The following is a 17,209-nucleotide window of genomic DNA, read 5'->3' on the forward strand; positions in this document are numbered from 1 at the left end:
TCTCCCTTGCAGCTGAAAAAGAAACAGACCAAGAAGAGACTTGTTTCCTTTACAAATATTCCTCCTACTTTCAGAAACTCTGACAAGAACCATACAGGTCAAACAACTTTGAGACGACTCATAATTAGGACACAGTGTCATTGAGCTACGTGCTCAGAGTTTAACAAGACAGATCACAAATTAGCAAGCACAGATCTTGCAAGTTGCTGATAACAATGAACGGTGGGGTTACTCACTGTGTCTAGTTTTTCTCATTCCTTTCAACTCTTGACCTGTCCTTCTACTTATTTCCTGTTCTCAGAATATTTCAAGTTGGCATGATGGGTTTTCTGTAACTGATCCATAAACAAGCAAGTGAACAGTGTTTCTTTTAGGGAATAAATTTGATTTATAATCCTTTTTCATAATTAAAAAGCCCCAAATTGCTACCAAACTTCTGATGCCTCCTTGCACTACAGAGTCTCCATTCTGCCTCATCATCTGTCTGTGAAGTAGAATGCTTCCACAAGCCTTAATTCATTACCAAAATGAGAGCAGAAAAGCAAAACAAGAGGTATCATTACAATCTTGAAAGCAGAGTGCAGGAGCTATCTGCAATTTAATGGGTCCTGCAATTACATCTTGATTGAATGTGATGATGAGGCTTTCTTGTACAACATGGCACTCATCAGTACACCATGACCTAGACCTGACTGAGGATTTTAGTTTGCACGGATGAGAAAGGGGAAGTCAAGCCTGGGGGAATGATGGCCTAGATTATAAAATTATGTGATTTTCCTTGTATTCTTTTTGGGAAGTGTCTTGTGTTGTACTAGCAGTCAACAAGTAGGGATTGAGAAAAATTATCCAACATTTTCCCTTCACCAAATGTAACCACAGTAAGCACCTAGAAGCCTTTATCAGGGATAGACCCCAAGCAAAATTATATTCTCATACTTCTCATACTCAGAAGTAAGAACCAACTTTGGTCCTAAAGAGCTACCAGCCTAAAGAAACCAGTCAGGGAAACATCTGATTAAGATCCTCTTCATTATGCAGGAAAATTGAGGCTCAGGAGCACAAATGTCACAGACACTCTGCTGGAACAGAGCTGAGAGAGAACCTATTTCTTTTGATGAACTCCAAGTGGTGTGTGGTGGAAGGGGGGGACTGATTTATGCATCTTGACACACCCCAATTTTAGATCCTGGCTCCATTTTCTACCTGTGGCCTGTGGCTGCCTTTAATCTCATTATAGATGTGCTGTGATTTCTCCCATGGCTGTAGAGGATTCTAAGTTCTGCTTTCTTGAGGTACCACAGCAGGTCCAGTTGGACACCATACAAGAGAAGTTAAAAATAACTTATGGCTACTAAAGCCCTTTTTGCCTCTTAGGCCTGAGCCAGGGCTGCTGGAGACCATGGGTTGTTTTCTGTTGAGTCTGATGCACTTTGGGTTAGGCTGTAAACTGTTGCCATTTCTGCTTGCCTCTCTCTGCTGTCACTGTCACTCTGTTGAGCTGGTGGAAACACCATGTTTTTAAAAATCAATAGTTCTTAGAGAAGCAATGAAAGAAACCTAAGTTACCAGTTTGGAGAAATGGAGGAAGATTTAAAGGTGTGAGGACACTGACTAACAAATCAGTCCTCTCTGGGCTGCTGTCACTGAAGTCCAGATGGCACCTGAGCATCTCAGATGTGGAGCCAGAGATGCTCAGTTTGGACAGACGGTTCATTATGGTGCAGGGCGAGGACCAGCTGCACAGAGGAGGCTGGCTATTACCTTGCTGCTGCAGCTGCTTCCTGCTGGAGTCTGATACCTGCCCATTGCTTTGGTAAAGGTTAACTCATGCTGGGTTAATAATTGTCTATTATCTGCCCAGAGGAACTAACTATCTTAAACAGAGCAAGGCAAAAATCTTCTTTTTCTGTCTTTTTTTTAAAAACATTTTTCAAAGAAATGTGTACATTAATCAAACTCACGAATGAACAAAGGAAAGATAACAGCAGTGATATGTTCATTGGGGAAGGAGACCCTGGGTCACACAGATCCACCAGCAATGAATCTAAATAAAGTCAGGGAGAGTGTCACTGACTACTGCAATTATTATTGTGGTGATTGATAATGTAGTTCCTCAGCTAATGTGGTGATGTGCGTGGTCTGAAGGTCAGCAGCACAGCTGGTGAGGTGGAAAACCATGCTGTTGTGATAGGATGGGCTGATGCTTCATGGTCTAATACCCAGCTTCTGTAAATCAAGATTAATTTGGATTACAGTGCCCTGATCCTGGGCTGTCCTGCATGTGGTAGCTCTGCAGGATTGGTCTGAAGTTTGTCCTACTTTAGCCTTTTCAAGTTGAGTTGCTGACTTTTATTGATCCCTTCCCTTAGTTTTAAGTGTAATTTAGGTTTCAGAAGGGAAATAGAATGGATTTATCTGTTTCTGTCAAAGAATAGAAACATAAGAAATCTTTTTGTAGGGGTGTGACTGGTTTTATTCACTTCTGAGGGATGCAGTGAGATTTAATGAGTGATTTGGAGTGGGGAAAAGTGTTGTGAAATTTCTCATGGTTCACTCACTGAGATATCATGAGAAAAACAAAGAGGTGGAAGACCTGAGATGAATTCTAGATAACCTTTAATGATGAAGGAAACAGTACACTGTATTATAATATAAACGGTGCTAAGGACACCTTTCAGAGTAGATTGATATCTGTGTTATTCCAGAAGTTCAAACACTTGAGATTACAGATTAACTCAATGATTTAGAAGCATGGAGGAATGAATATATTAGATAATTGAAGAACAGGAAACTGGTGTAAAATGTTGAAGTAAAACAAAGGAGCTCTGTGCTTTTTCTGTTCCCACAGCCATGACTATCATATCCATATGTAACCCAGTGCTGTAGCATGAACTGAGAAGACAAGCAGAAGAGACACTGAGATTTTTTTGAAACTGGTGAATTCTCAGAAAGAATGAAGTACTGGAAACTTTTGCCACAGTAGCAACTGTAATCAACACCTTCTTATTTATTACACATAATCAGCAACAGGGACATGAAGTAAGATTTGCCCCTGAAATTTGACCTGTCTTAATACAGTGTCTGAATGTGCCATATTTTGTTACATCACACAAATGTACATTTTCTTTTGCTTCTCAAATTTCCTCTCTGGATTTTTTGAGACCGTAAATTTTTGGGGCAAGCTTTCTAAATTATTCAGGCTGAAATCGCATAAAAATAGAAGATTGGACAGTTTTAAAGGCAACTAAAAATCTGAATACTATCTTTATTTATTACCAAATAGGGAACAAATTTGAAGCTCCTTTACTGCATTGTTGTATAAATATTGACTAAAGCATTGCTGTACAAGGAAGCATGTAAGTTATTACTCAGTGCTCTAAAGACAGAAAGGGAGAATCTTTCATTCATTTCATTGTATTGCTAGGGCCTTTGAAGTCATCCATTCTAGGAAGAAGAGACTCTTACGGTAATTTACGGTATTTGTGCCTTCTGTCCCATGGGCTATAATGCAAGATGAAATGCCAGTTTCTGCTTTCAGTCTTAGTTTCTCTTGCATTACTCCATCCTCCTTCTCCAAGGTACTCTTCAATGTAATCATTATACTCCAGTTTGTCTCCCTGCAGAAAGCTTGAATGGTATCACTTGCAGTAAAGGCATTGGTTCTGTCACCTGAGGATTCTCCTGTCCCTGGAGGAACAAGCCAAGAGAGTATTTGCCTCTGCAGTGGAGACACTGCTTCGAGATCCATTTGAACTCAGGAAGGAGAGAAGCACTTTGCTGGGGGTCTTCATCATCACAGCCAGCTGCTGGATATGGAGAAGTGCCAATTAAATAAAGATAGGATTTCTGAATTAGGGATGCAGATGAGATTTTTTTCTGTAAAAAATCAAGAAATGTGTCTGTAGACACATTTACGTGTGGGATGCAAGAATTGGGCAGTGTCTTCTATTAGCCTCTTAAGGTTCTGCCACTCAATTGCTGTACATTGTAGTGACTTTTGGCTTTGCACATACTGGAAATGTAAATCTCATGAAATGTTTGTCTTCCATACCTTGAAACACAGGCACCCTTGGGGGAAACCTGGTGGCTGTTTGAAACTATGATTACAGATGTGGATAGTCACTGTTTGATCTTCAATTTTTGAGTGCTCAAAAATGTGCAAGGTGTTGGCCTGTAGATGAAGGTCCTTGTTTCCTAAAGGAATTAATACAGAAACCAAACATTTGTGACATTTCCAAAAGGGTCTGTGGCAAAGTGGGGACATCTCCTCCCTGGCAGGCAGGGCCAGTACTTTGCTTCTCAATAGTTAGAAGCATGACTGAAAAGATGCTTTTCAAGGGAGCATGAGGAACCTTTTTTGGCAGTGATGGCCACTGGCTGCTACAGGAAAGGTTCAGGCCCATCCAGAGGGCTGTTTGTTTTTTTTTATTTTGAAGAGGGAAGAATCCCCAGTGCTGCATTATATGGCCCAGGCTGTGGGATTTTCTCCTCATGGCTTTCACTCTAACTCTCCTGCGCCTCTGTTCACCATGTAAAAAAAGGAGCTAACAATCACGTTGTCCCTGTTTTGTAGTTCAAGGATTTCTATCTGCTGGCACGTAGGATCCCACTGTTGGCCAAAAACCTTGGTGCTTCTTCCTCAGTAGAGGTGAATCAATGATTACCATACCTATGACCTTCCTGTCAAGAGAAATGTAAAGTTTATCTATGTGCATGGGAAAAACAATCTTTGCATTGAGAGAGCAAAGACAGACAAAGAAGGCAAAAGAAAAGCAGAAGGATACCTTGATTGGGTATGGAGTAAACTCAGCAATAACACTTTCTACAAAGGAAGTAGGAACTGTCTAAAGGAGTTCAGTGCTCCCATTTCTTGCCTCTCTGGAGCCTGGACCTGGCAGATGCCTTTTGCAATGCCAATTTGCAACCTCATTTCCCTGCCACAGCCTGGCAAGGCTTGGAAACGTGTCCCAGCACAGTGCCTACACTGCAAACACTGCTCTATTATGCCACACAGCTGTTTTAGCATTCTCCTAAACTGTTTTCCAGGGCAGAGTAAATGGTTTTCTACATCTTAATGGATAAGGTTATAATATTTTACATAGGTAATATATGTGTACATATATATTATTATTATTTTAATAATAGGTTTTTTTCTTCTGGAATATTTCAGTGTCCTCCTCCTGAAATAGTTTATTTCGGATTAATTCTCTGTTCCTGGACAAATGTGACTTTTTTTCTGCTCTTTCAGTGAATATATTGTTATTCTATTCTGTTCTAGTCTAGTACCAAAGGTACTAGTACCTCCAATACCAGCTAACAGTAAATGCCCTTACTGAGCTCAGGGACCAAATTTAAAGTAGAATTAAAGAGTGCTGTGACACATACTCAACTTCAGCTCAGGATATTCTCTGTCTCTTCCTCACAGCAGCTTCTCACGGTGCCCTCGTCCCCCCAGAAAGGTGTAAGTCCTTCGTGAGGCTAACTGAACTCTGCTGGTATGGAGCCCTGGAGACTGAGCTCACAGTTAGAGCAGGGCTTTGTTCTCAGGAGCTGTCAGTGTGAGGTCATGCCATGTTACAGCAAGAAGGTTCATGATACCACCTTAACAGGAGAAAACAATGTAGCCCTGAGCTGTGTTTCAAGAGATAAAAGAAATGGAACAACTAGGGGAAGATCCATCAAATAAGATGAAAGAACATCACCAAGAAAAAAAGGAAGGAATGAAAAAACCCCTGTGATGTACTAGTCTATGAAGCACAAAAGTAACAATGAAAGTAGTAACTTCAGAGAGTTCTGTTCCTTGTTCAGGCCTGTCTTTGATCTTTCTTTTTGATTCCCACAAGGGCATCTTCAGTCCTTAGATGTGGAATTGCTGGTACCGAGTCTTCCCCCATGGGATGGCCGAGCAGCCCTCCCTGCCCGTGGGATGCACTTTTGCTGTGGCACGAGTGCACAGTGCAGCCCCTGAGCCGTCCATGAGAGCCATGCATGAGAGCACAGGTGGATGCTGAAGTTCGGAAAGGAGGGGGCTGCCCTGGCCCAGCCCCAGAGCAGAGGTGGTTTATGAGCTGTTCCCTTTCCCTGTGCCATTGCTGCAGGCTGGTCAGAGCATCTTCTTTTCCCAGGACAAGCTCATGTGCATCTGCACAGACCTCCCCTGTTCTACCTGCAGTGGGGCTCCCCCAGGAACATCTGCCCCTACTGAGGAGGCAGGCCCAGAGCTCTGCCCTTTCGGAGAAACAGCCCCTGTGATTGTTTCCCATACGGTTTTAGAAAGGAAAGAAGAGGCCAGAATACCCCTCAACATTGAAAATGTAGCATTGTTCATGGCTTCTGCTGTCTCTTCCTTGCTTGCTGTCTACTGGAGAGAAGGACTCGGAGAGTTTGTCATCCCAGGCTGCAAGTGAAGGCACCCTGACTGTGCTAGAAAGGTACATGGGTGATGGTACTCCTGTACCATGACACCAGTGCATGGGGCACTTGAGCTTCCTCTCAGGAAGCAAGGAAGAGCAAAACCAGGAGTATTCTGCAAACCTTGCAAACTAGTGTTTGATTAATTTCAGACAGTTTTAATTAAGAAGTATTCCCTCCTCAGTTAGTTATGTGTTTTATAGGAAGTGGATGTGGTTATCTGAAATCAAGCGAGGGATGGTGTTTCTGTAATCTCATCAATACAGGGTATATCACCACTGGGAATTGAGACAGTGTTAACAAATAGCCAGAAACACTCCCCCTTCCCCCCCTTCCCCCTGACACTAATAGATCCACCTTAAATTAATATTTGAATTTCCTTCAGTGTACTACATATTGTGATGCACCGTCTTCTATATTAAATGCTATCTGTCTTTCTGTTGATTGCATTTTAGTTTTACTGTAATGCTCTGTGTGGGAAAGAGGATTATTCTGAAAGGTAGGGCTCAAGCTTGTAATTTCAGCAGCAGATGTGCTTTTAGATGCATTATTTCTGGAGCAAAACATTTAGCTTGGAGTCTCTAAAAGTCTCTCTCTTTTTTTAACCCAAAGAGTGCTTGGTTTTTCTTCCTTTGGTGATCAGAATATTTTACAGTAGCTCATGAAGGCATTCAGATACCAAGCCTTCTAAATCAACTGTAATTCCTGAAAATTTAGACCATGTTGATAATAATGTATGTGCTCTTTAACTGCAGCAAATGTGTACGTACAAGCTGATGCTGCTAATGGCTTGATTATGCTATGGAATCATGAAAAGAAAAATTTTTGGTCCTGTAAGTTTTCAAGTTGACAGACAAAGAGAATTCAACAGGTGAATGACAGAAAGGAAACAGGACAGTATAGGAGGTCGACAGCAAATGAAATGTGATCACCAGGACAGCAGGAATCACATGGCCCACTGCTGCTTATTTTCCCTAGACTCTATAAATACACCTTTCTGCGGCAAATGCAGACTGTAGAAAACTACAAATGTCCACTTTTATGGCTTTGAATCTCAGCCATGAATTGAATAATTTACATTACTGAAGAGTGAAATGGTGCAAAGTTGTTTGTGCATTGAAGGTAAATTGAAGTCTTTTATGGGAGACATTTTGCAAAGGAAAGGTGTGGGAAAGTCAAGATGTGTAAGCAAGACTCAGAGTAACCTCAAGGGTGATGTGCTTAAGCTTCACTGAATAAACAACAGAATGATTTGATATCCTTCCCAATAAGCTTTACAAATATTCCTGCACTGTCTGAACGTATTTCATACTAGCAAGCTAACAGGGTGTCAGAAGTGGCAGCATTCACGCCAAGACTCCACTCTGCCGTGCTCCCCAGTTAAGTGCAGGGACAGTAAATTTCACAGCATCTTTAATCTTTGTCTGAAGTGTAAATAACTTCACATGGGCTTTTTTTAAAAAAATAAAATTAAATAAAGTCCTTGCCTTCTTGTGGGTTTAATCTCAGTGCTGATGCCAGTTGACGGTTCAAGTCAACTCAGTCCCCTATTTTTAAATCATTTAACTGGTTCAATAACTGTCTTAGCCTTTGCTTTGATAGTTAAATCAATTCTTAGGAAAGAAAATAAGCTTGTCAGTGAATCATACCCAAAGGTCTACCTTTCTTTAGAGCCAGCTGCAGATTATATAAAATAAATTTACTCTGAACTTTCCTGAAATGAAAGGGACTGAAGAGAGCAAATGCAAGAACTGCAAACCAGAAGCAGTGAGGGGTTAGTTAGCTGCCATCATGGTACCATAGGTACTGTTGTATCCCCGCTGTTTACAGTGAGTAGCTGCCATCACCACACCTGTCCATAACTGTGTCTTTGCAAGAAAAGCACAAGTGAAGTAACCTAAGACAACTCTCATGAAAAATTAAAGTGTTTAGAGAGCCCTTAGACCTGAGCTGGAGGTCCTTCCCCAGGAGAAACCTCCATGAGGTTTGAATCCACAGAAGGACCTCAACACTGGGGAATGCATCTGTGTCCTGGACAGCACTGATGGACATCAAGTAGCCCTGGGGTCTGAGTTATAAGAAAATGGAATAGCCTGTACTTCTCTCTCTTTCCTATACTGATCAATAATTGTAGCTTTTGTGTTGTTCCTAGAAGTCTGTTTTGTCATGAGATGCCAGGGCGAGGTGTGTGAGGGGTTGCCTGAAAGACACCTCTGGATGAAGCTTTTATTGCATTGGTTCTTGGTATTGCAGGGCATTGGACTTAGGGACCTGATTGTAGGGACAAACTGAGCCAGAAACTTCATACAGAGAAATAATCCTGTGTCCTCTAAAATAAGACACCTAAATTAGTCACTTAGGTCAGAGTGAAGTCAAGACAACAGAATAAGATTAAACTGCTTCTTTCTGTTGACATTTTTTGCTGCCAGCTACTAAATCTTTTCATGGTTCATTTTTTTAGTTTAATAGAAAATAATATTTCAAAATTTTAATTTCCCGTGAAAATGTTTTCAATTTTCCTTTATTTTGGGGGACAGAGATTGAAATAATTTTGACATAATAATTTTCCTTCACAACTGAATGATCTATAAATGTTTATTTCTATGGTTGCCTTTCTCGGTCTCTTGAATTTTTCATAGATTAGCAAAACGAAGTTTTGTGACTTTGTCTTGTTTGCAAAGTTTAAATTACACAATGGAGAAATAAAAAAACCAAAAAACATGGAACACAGAATTAGAATGAAAACACAAGAACAGTTTCAACAATTGCTTTGATTAATGTGACACTCTGAAAATGTAGTTTTTCCAAGACTAAGGAGAAAAGCTGGATTCTACCACTGGAAATAGTCTTTTCATGATTTCTTCTGTACATACAAGTATATACAAGTCTGAAGTCAGAATTTGGGCCATACTTTTCCAGCTGGAGCAGCCTTTTCTGAAATAATCCCTGCATTATAGCCAAGAGTTATATATACTTATTAAGCATTTGAGTGGCATTATTTGCTTTTAAATGAAGATGGATTTTAACTTGCTGCTTCCAATTAGAATAACAATAAACATTTTCCCTAATGATGATGACATGCAATAGTGTTAAATTGGAAATGCAAAAGCTTTTTCTGTTGGTACAGTATAAGTTACAGTGTCATTAAATATATAATCAGCCATTTATTGCTTGTGTTATTTTTGAGGCACTTAAATGAAAAGTTGATTTGTCTCTTATTAGACCTCAATAAATGTTCCTTTAATAGTCATAGGATGTTTTAATGCTTTACAGAATCATTGTCATTAAATTGAATGCAGGACATTGGACTTAAATAAAAGAGAAATGGAAAAACTCAATAAATCAGGATAATAAAAGCTTTTCTTTGTGCTGTTTGAATTGTGCTGAAATGGATCTGTCTCTTAAACTGCCTTAATAAGGCCAAAGTAGCTTAATTGCTTTAGGGCTTGATTATGCTGCATGAGTCAGCTGTGAGACTGTGGCAGTGAAGGACACATTTCACCACAGACACTTGAGGATGAATTTTGCTGCTGTATTGGTAGACTTCCCCCAGAAACAATGGCCAGGTGAGAGAAATATACTGCAATGACTTCTTTTATTATTGGGAATCTTCAATATCAGGGACATGTGGAGAATGCTCAAGGCACAACACTTGGGGATAATTCCTTGCCCTTTTGTATTGATTTTCTTCTCCTGTGAGCTTCTCATAGAGCTCCTATGGGTTACTCTGGCATTCAGTGCCAAGACATGAAATAGCTCTCAAGCACTTTGTGAGATATGTGTGTATGTGTGTGTGTCTTTACATATATATATGAAATTATATGATATATAATATGAAATATATCTTAAACACATTGGTCAACATTATCCTGAAAAGCAGACATTGACCCTAATAGTCGTGTCCTAAACATCTCAGAAGTGTTATTTTTGCATGAACTTCCTCAGTGTAAACTTTTTACTGAATTTATCTATGTATTTGATATAAAAAATAGTAGGTTCTTTTAAATCATGCTCTCTTGGCCAGCTCAGTTATACAGATGAAAAGTAGACTTTTATGATGCAAATTATTAATGCTCAGTCTTTTTGAGGTTTGACAGCTTTGGCTGAAACAAGGATATAGAGACCTGATCCATTGTGAAATGAGCTAATTTTCATAATGAGCTTCAGCCAGGGAGATGGGGACAGTGTAACAATCCAAGATTGTCTGAATACAAGAGTTAAAGCTGCACCCCTCCAGGTATTTTGTGAGCTGCCTAAGATGGTATTGTGTATCAAAAGCCCTTCACACATCCTGCTGCCCTGAAATCTCTGTGGTTTTTTTAATTAGTTAAGTTAGAAACCTCTAAACTTGTAAGTCCTCTTCTTCTTGGTAGCCACTCAGCATCCAAATAGCTAGAGATGAGGACACATGTGAAACCCTTGTTTTTATACTTTCCCCTCTATTATTTGGTATTTAATTGGTCAGCAAAATTTGTTGCTTGTGGATGCAAATGGGAGGACAAATATAAAGAGGACCCAGTAGTCATGGCAACAGAAAATATTTAATTTAGTCACAAAGCATATATGTAAGGATGGGCAGCAGGAGCTTTCCCAGAATGACTGCCAAGTCACTTACCCTGTAAATAGAAAAATAAATACAGAGGCATAAAAATCCCTGAGTGATGACATGTCCCTTTGCAGCTGGTTTAGCTTCAAATCAGAACTGTCTGTCATGTCTAGGTATTGTTTACTTTCTTCTGACTCATTATGTAAATATCGTTCTTAAAAGTGTGCTTTCCCTTATTTTATGATTGAACCTGTTTCCTTTTATTGAGAGCTTCATCCCATAGAAATATGACAGGTTTGTATATTACTGCAAAAAGTAAAATATTACAGGCAGATAACTGCTGATGTCATGCTCTAGAGATTTTCCAAGTCAGAACTCTGACATGGAGACTCATGATTTCTTGAAAAATTATCTCAGATTCCAATAAATCCAGCACGTACTAGTCCACAAAGTCATCCTTTGATTGTGAAGAACAGCTTGGTTTAATAAAGCCTAGGGGTGTTGCATATTTAGGGGCTTGTGGTACTGTGATGCACAGCAGTTAGTACACACAGAGCCACGAAGTTTAAAAAAAAAAAAGTATAAAAGTAAAAAAGGTGATGACATTGGGGTCAAACATTTTGCAGAATCCAGAAAATAAAAAAATACTCTTGATAGTCACATTATTATTCATCCTTTTGCTCCCCATACAGGAATTTTCTGTTTAGATATTTTTCTCCATGGACTGTCCCTCTTTGTCTTAAAGAAGACCTGGCCTGCTGCAAACCTGCCTGGGAAGTGGGCAGGGAGAGTGGCCCTTTTACAAGGGCTGAAAATACATAGAGTTTTGCCTGGGATGGATGATGGCCAGTTTATGGTTACCAGTTGTGGTTTATCAGTTTATGGGTCAGGATTAGAGACAGTATGGACTGGACTAGAGGCCCATAGAAATTGTAGTGCAAAATTCACTGGGTAAAACCTCTGTTCATATTGGTACAAGTAGCCTGGATTTTTTTATTCTCTAATCCCATTAAAAATATACTACAAGGAGGCTTGAGGAGCAAGACTGGTATCAGATGGTAATAGCTACAGGGAGATAAGTTTTCATCTCAGTTATGTAAGTGTAAAACAAATTAATTTTTCTAGATTTATCATGGTGCAAGAATAAAATTAAACTAGGATTAATTAAATTAAAATCAGAACCACCATACTGTGAATTAATAATTCTAAGGTAAACTACCCTACCAGTTTCAGTTTCAGAGGGATTACATTGGTGTCCTAGGAGATAGAATATAGCTACTTTTTCCTGGGACAGAAGACCATTTTTTCTCCAGTAATCTGAACCCAATTACTTACTTGTATTGGACTTCTTTTTTCCTTTCCATTTCATTGTATGAGAGCTTTTTTATTTTTTTTAAATTTTGGCTAGCAGTGATCAATCTCTTTAAATAAAGAAGCAACAAGGATAACACACAGGAAAAGAAATTTAACAGAAGTCATGATAGTTTAGAAAATCCTTCTCAGATAATTTGGAAGATCCTTCTCATGTTGAATGTTGAAGACTCATCAACATTCAAAAGTAAAAATTTGCAGAATATCTTATCATCTCTTGTCTATGGCAAATGTGATATGCAAGTTAAAACAGAATCCTGTGCTTTATGAATTTTCAGTTTTAAGTACAGAAAAGACATGATAAAAGGATTAATGTACTAAGGAGGAGTTGGAAAGAATTTAGATTAAGAGATAAATAGCCCTTCTGCTAAACCACATCTGACTCCCAAGGAAGAAAAGTTTATTTCACAAATGATGACACAATACAATACTGAACAAAAACTTTCACAGAGCAATTTTTCCTATATAATTGCTTGTTACCAAATAGTGTGGGGATGGGGTGATTGGAAGACTTAATTTTTGTGTGGCTCGCCTTAACTGTATGTGGCAGTCAGGTTCTACAAATAATTTCAGCAATGCACAGGGTAGGCTACTAACAGACAATGTTATTCCCAATTAAAATCACAATTTCTGCTAAGTTGGCAGGTTAATATCAGGGATAAAAGTCTGAAGGTATAAAATTCTTGAGGGGAATGCTCAGGAACCTCAGATCACTGAGACATGGAGGAAGATTTAGGACATCCAATCTTATTAACTCAAAGTCCAACCTTGCCCCCAGGACTGGATTAATTTACCATCCATAGTGAACCCTCACACTCACATCCTGGGATGAACATAAAACTGATGGACAGCCTAAAACATGTCTGTCTACAGGCTCTTGTACGTGGTAAGGACAGATCAAGCACAGACAAGATTTACTTCACCAATTAACTAGTTGCTACCATGTTGGGTTTGCATGCTCAAACAAGAAATCTGCTGGGTTGGAAAGTATTCACTTTGACATTTCTTTAAATCACAGACTGATTTTTTTATCTCCTTTTTGAGGTTCACTGATTGAATTTGCTGTCACTTTTGGTGTGGTAAATAAAGCTTCATGTGAACTCTCTCCAGGCCTCTCTGTACTGATTATGTTACACACTTGTGCACTCTGCTCACTGTAAGTCAGCTGAAGCTGAACTGAGCTATATCCCAGGCAAAAGAATATTTTTGGAAGAAATGTGAAAAAAGAAAAATGAAGAACCAGATGCAGGTTAATAACAGCACGACTAATTAGTCTTCAGTAGACTTGAATACAATTTTGTTCAGTCGAAGCACTGAAATATTGTTGAGACGTGCTTGTCTGCTTTACTACACAATTCGAGAATATGTTTATCAGAAGAGAGCTTTCACTACCACTGATCCTTGTGGAACTCCACTGCTAACTTCCATCACTTACTACTATACTACTATAAAAATTATTTTGGGGGGAAAAATTAAAACTTCACTGAAGTAGACCTATTTCTGTATGTTTAAAATTTTTCTGTGGTATTTCAAAATTGTTCTTTGATGGATAAACACCTGTTCTGTGACTTAAACTTGCTTGAGATTCTAATAGGTGGAGAAAGGAAAAAACCCAGGGAGCTCTTATATGTCAAAGGACTCCAGTGGTTATCTGTGAATCCCTCTAGGGTATTGAGGCAATTAATTTACATTAACAGTTTTAGATACTGGTCATTCATCTCAAAGAGATGCTTTGGGAAATCTCAGCCTTGCTGTAAAGTGTGACATTATAAATATTTGCCTGAGTATGTCAATTGCTCTTTATATTCAGAGGATCTGGACAAAGCCCCTGAAGAGAGATTAAAAGAATGAAGCATTTAGAGTCTTACAGCAATATCAAGGATTATCAAAGCATCTCTGTGTGGGAGAGCAGAATCGTTGTGTCAGACCATCTCTGTCTCTGGGAGGGAGATTGGTCAAATCTCTTTGTAGAGAAGGGGAACACAGTCTCTGTTAGGATTATACCCAGCAGGAGACAATTTAGCTCCCTTCGACAGAGGAGCTTTAAAAGATTTCATTTGAGAACCAGTCAGCTCAGAAAACATCGTATTACAATTGAGGACAATTAATGTCTAACGAGAAGTGTGTGGAGTTCGTGCTTAGTTTATGTTTCTCCATCTGGGGGGTCTCTTCTGCACTCTCTCTGCCAGTTCCTATCAGCTTGGATTACACTAAGCTTCAAGCATCCATGCAAGCAAAAGGTAATTACTTGAAGAGCAGCAAATCCAAGGGAGGGTCTCAAGGATGCTCTTATACTTTATCTGTTGCCTACCAATGTGTTGCCTGTGTCTGTTACAGGAATTCACAGTCAAGTCATGCTAAGAACTTTAAGTACAAAGATTTTTCAGATGAGATGTGTAGTTTTACAGAGCACATACAGGACACCAGTATGATTGCTGTAACAAAATGGAAAGGCAAGCTCAGATCATTGCAAGGTCTCAGGATCTCTGCTTCTCCTCAGGGTAGGACCTCCTTCAATTCTCAAGGCCAGTTCACCTGCTTGCCTGAAAAAAAAATAAATTACACTGTGGTAAAAGGGGGTGAAAATGCCACGTGTTTCTCTTCACACATGCTTTCCAGTTTTTCAGTCCTGGAGAAGGTATCTGGCCCATGAGAGGATCCTAAATGTCCTCACAGTCATGAAAAGCGTCAGATGTCTTGTCTTTGAGAAACAAATCTGGATTTCAGATTAGCACCAAGGTAGAAGACTCTTTAGTGGCTCTGTGATCCCTTTTTTGTTTCTGTTATAATCTGGCCATGCTGATCAGATTGACTGCTGAAGTGGTTGGTTTATTGTGCTGTTTCTCATGTCCTTCTATCTTTGTGTTGTGCTTGAAGATCTGGGCTCAGAATTATCTTTATTTTACTATTTGTCTGCTCTGCTGACCCTGTAGTCACTTATAACCTCGTAGGTGCCATGCAAAATGAGTGTTTGTTTTCAGTCAGAAGCTTTCTTCAGTTTGGTTCAATCTACTTGCTGCAGGCTTCAAAATGTATAGCCTAGTTCTGTTCTCAGTTTGTATAATATAAGCTAGGTTATAGGGAAGTGATTCAGTCTTTGATTTAGGGTCAATATTTACTAATTTCTTTCCCTGTCAAATACCTGGCTAATCTGTTGTGTGACCTGAAAGATTGTCTGATACAAGCCCCTCTCTGTGGTTAAGTAAATGGTGCACTTGCAGCTTTTTATGTGCTGCTAAAGGCTTTTAGCCATCTCTTTCTGACAGTCTCTCCTGAAAAGCGCTGTTGCCTTGCCCACCCCACCCCACCAAGGTCTGGAGTTACTGTGGTACTTGGAGATGCTGCTACTTTTTCTTCACAATGGAAGGGAAAGGTTCTTTGAAGTGTCTCACATCCAGAGAGGGACAGATGCTGTCCACAGTCCCAGTTCTTAGTCTGTATTGACAAACCTGTACCTGCACACTGCTTTTCCTTGCAACCATCTCCTTTCCTTCAGAACCACCTTCCTTGGTCTGCCCCTAGAATTTCTGCAGGGCCCCGTCACCCACTGCTTAGTTGGCCAGAAATGGATAATAAAAAATATACTATTAAGATTACTGATAATTAAAAGGCATGAAATAAAACTGTTTGGAAATATTTTAGTGTGTAAATGGTTAAATGAGAATGACTTTAAAATGATTCATTTTCCCAACTGAAAACCTCAAAATTCATAGGATCACAGAACCACAGAATGGGTAAGGTTGGAAGGGAGCACTGGAGGCCATCTAGTCCAGTCTCCCTGCTCAAGCAGAATCCTCTAGAACATGTTATCACTTTTGGCAGTCATAAAGACAATGAGCAAAATTTTGTCATTTTTAATGTGTAGAAAACTTGAGACAATTTTAATGAAAAGGAATTCTAAAGAAAATCAACATTTTTCATAGAGGGCAAATATTTGGTTTGTGACAGCACAAAATGTTGTTTGATTTCAGTTTTGCTGGTTCTATTCTCAAGATAAGACTGACCACATTTTCCTCTGTTACATAGCAGCTGATTAGCATGAGAGTCACTAAAATGGTTGGTACCACTGCCTGTAAACCCTGGTCAGTCCCCTGGGACAGGAACTGAGCTCTTTGCTTAATCTCTGCTCCACTATAAATGTAAGTAACAGAATTGAATAAGATTTTTTGAGCCAACGCTTCTTAAAAAGTTAATTAGAATATTAATTAGGATATTTATTCACTGCACATAAATTCAAATATAGTTTTTGAATCAAAATTTATTCTTCTGAGTAAGCAGGAGGGGACCGAAGAGTTCAATGGTGAGAGTTTTTTTTTTCCCTTGAAGTCTAATCTGATGAGTAATTCCAGAACCTGAACTGACTCAAGGCAGTGACACAGAATTACATTTTCGTTCCCTGACAGGTGAAGGAGTGCAGTTGAGCTTGCTCATGAGAGCTGGGATGCTGGGAAGCAATGGCTTTACAGGTCACCTTGCCACTGGGAGGGCTCATGAAGGTGCTTTGCTTATCCCAGACCTCCAGGAGGGAAAACAGCCCACGCCTCCTTGGAGCTGTGCCACAGCCAAGAAAGTTGTGTGGCTAACATTTTTTATTTGGGGTGAGCACAGTTTGGGGTGAGCTGCATCAGACACTAAGCATGTGAGGTGTTGGTGTCTATAAAATACATTGATCTCTTTACAGTTCTCAGTGAAAGGGTTCCCACCTCACCACTGGTGCTCCTTTCATGTCTCTCTTATCATTGCATTAAGTTCTGAGCTCAGAGATGGGAGACAGGCAGAAGGAAGCTGCGTCTCCAGTCCATAGAGGAGGGAGTTATTCTGTGGCTGCCTTACAGCTCATTTGTTCCCAGACCCAGAACTGAGAGCATGTAGTCTGGCAAA

Source organism: Parus major, chromosome 7, assembly GCF_001522545.3.
Source record: "Parus major isolate Abel chromosome 7, Parus_major1.1, whole genome shotgun sequence".
Classification (NCBI taxonomy): Eukaryota; Metazoa; Chordata; class Aves; order Passeriformes; family Paridae; genus Parus; species Parus major.